Raw genomic sequence first — 2,970 nt, 5'->3', positions numbered from 1 at the left:
GATTAATATACGTTACTGAGGAGGTCCTGCTGATGTGAGGTGAGGTCTTTGGGTGCATGCTTTCCGACGCCCCTGGTCAATTATTCTCTCTCTCTCTCTCTCTCTCTCTCTCTCTCTCTCACACACACACACACACACACACACACACACACACACACACATAACCTTCCGTCCCCCCTTCACCATTCCTCTAAACCTGCCACCCAAACCCAGAGCAAATCAAGCATCGGTGTATGGAGAGCTTTTGGTCTGGGAATTTAGGATTAATGGGTTCTGAAAATGAGATAGTCTTAATGGAATAATATTTTTTTTTTTGAGAGAGACGATATTTGGGAACTGTGTGTGTGTGTGTGTGTGTGTGTGTGTGTGTGTGTGTGTGTGTGTGTGTGTGTGTGTGTGTGTGTGTGTGTGTGATTGGAATTAGTTTTTGAAAGTCAATGTGAAAATTTGGGATAATAATTTGTGGTTAATTTCGTGGGACTTGTTTACTGATAGATAGATAGATAGATAGAAATATAGATAGACAGATAGATAGACAGATAAACAGATAGATAGACAGATAAACAGATAGATAGATAGACAGACAGATAGACAGATAAACAGATAGATAGATAGAAAGACAGATAGATAGGTAGACAGACATACAAACATTTAGACTGATTATGGTGGGTGGAAAAAGGATTGGATAATATGATACATTTAGAAACTGAGATGCTTCAGGTGTAGGGAGAGAAATGACGAAAGAAAATTTACTGAAGGGGAATTAGAGAGAGAGAGAGAGAGAGAGAGAGAGAGAGAGAGAGAGAGAGAGAGAGAGAGAGAGAGAGAGACTAATAATATAACTTACTGGGGAAGATGAAAGGTGTAAGGAAAAACACCAGATGAGAAAGACAAACCGAGAGAAATTTCTCTGAAGAGGAGAAAGTAGGAATATTCTAAAAAAAAAAAAGAAAAAAGAAAGAAAAGGAAAACATAAGAGGATAATTTTGAGAGTCAGCGAAGGTGATGGTAAATATAATGCCGTCAAAAAAAGGAAGAGAAAAACAAAAAGGAAGAACATAATGAAAATTGGCAGAATACAAGATATATTGGAAATTGCCGAAATGAACTGTAAATGCCGAAACGTACTGAACTTCCGAACTATATTAAAATTTAGCGAAATGTATTGAAAACTGGAAGAATGTATTGAACACGGGAAAGAGTAGGATTGGTTCGAGACTGCAGAGGAGAAATTCGTTCCTTAATATTTTCCTGCTTTACTGTAAACTCGAAGGTAAATAAACGAAGCTCAAAAGGAATTTGGAAACGCTCGAGATCAAAGACGAGAAAGTCGCTAACACTCCATCCAGCTCCTATGACACCCTCACCTGAATAATTTCGTCTGGCGTCAGTGGGAATAAATAGCTAAACAGACGACCACGAGAGAGTACATTTTTTTGCTTGTATATATATATATATATATATATATATATATATATATATATATATATATATATATATATTGTATATATAAATGAAGCTTTGAAAATGAATACTAAAGGCTGGGAAACTAATCTGTGGTTAATTTTGTGGAACATGTCTATACTGAGAGAGAGAGAGAGAGAGAGAGAGAGAGAGAGAGAGAGAGAGAGAGAGAGAGAGAGAGAGAGAGAGAAATTCGAGGAGGAATCTGCGAGCCTCCTGAAGGATATACTGTGAGTTGAGGGTAACTTTGAGACTGGCTGATGAATTTATGGACCAAGCGAAAAAGAAAAAAATATATAATCTTGCTTCCAATGCTGAACACCTTTACTGATGCTACAGAGGGGCGCCTTCATGTGGTGGCATCAATATAACCAGGCGGCTCCACTGCCTGGTTATACGAACGTCACTTACCCACTTCCCTATCCCCCGAAACGAGGATGGTGGACTGCAGGAGGAGGGTAACTCAAGCCTGCAGTCCACTGGGTTCACGTTTAATATGAACCTCCAGCCACATCACCACCACCACCTTCAGTCCAATTACGTAGTTTTAATGTTATTCTTACTATTTCCTGCCGGTATTTTTTTTTTTTTTTTTGCAACATTTTTTTTTCTTACTTTTTCTGCCAGTAATTTTCAACTCTGGAGCGGCTTTTCGAACTGGGGGGGGAGGGGATATAGCCTTCATTTACCCCTTCACAACATGGGGTCTCTCAAATGCTGAATAAAATCGTCTGCAGGCATCATGAATTGAATGGAAAATGGACGTCATCGAACTGAAAGGGTTAGTTTCAATGCGATATCTTATTTATTGATTTTATTCATTCAGTTAATGCTTTTTTTTTTAATTTATTCACGTCTCGCTCTTTCTTCCTTCCTTCCTTTCTCCCTTTCATTTTCCCATTCCTTCCTTCCTTCCTTCCTTCATTCGTTCCTTCGTTCCTTTTTTCTTTCTTTCTTGCCTTCTTTCTTCCTTTCTTCCCATTTTCTTTCTTTTTCTTCCCTCCCTCCTTCCTTTTTTTTCTTTCTTTTTCATTGCTACCTATTAATTTAAGTCGGATTTAGGGAGATCCCTGGTATACTCCCTTCACGTTAACTTGGTCCACAATTTCCTCTTTTTGCAGCATATTTCACGTAGCTCAGCTGCTGAAGACGACAATAGCTCGGACCCTACATCCTTTCCATAACACTTCTTCGTGACTGGCAACATAATCTAGTGTTAACCTATCGGACCCTATATCCTTTCCACAGCACTTCTTCGTGACTGGCAACATAATATAGTGTTAACCTATCGGACCCTACATCCTTTCCATAGCACTTCTTCGTGACTGGCAACATATTCTAGTGATAATCTATTGTTACATCCCAGCATTCAAGACAGAGTGACGACAATTTTAGGCCAAGATAAAGTGAAAGGAGTAGAGTGAACTTGTTCATGGATTTTTTTTTTAAACCTCTTTTTCGATTCAGCGTCTCCTCCAAGCTAAGCAAAATTGTCAGGCGATAGCA

This window comes from Coenobita brevimanus, chromosome 51 (genome assembly GCF_032717465.1).
Source record: "Coenobita brevimanus isolate Jiangsu-jjx chromosome 51, ASM3271746v2, whole genome shotgun sequence".
Lineage (NCBI taxonomy): Eukaryota > Metazoa > Arthropoda > Malacostraca > Decapoda > Coenobitidae > Coenobita > Coenobita brevimanus.
Note: the sequence above shows the minus strand (reverse complement) of the source record.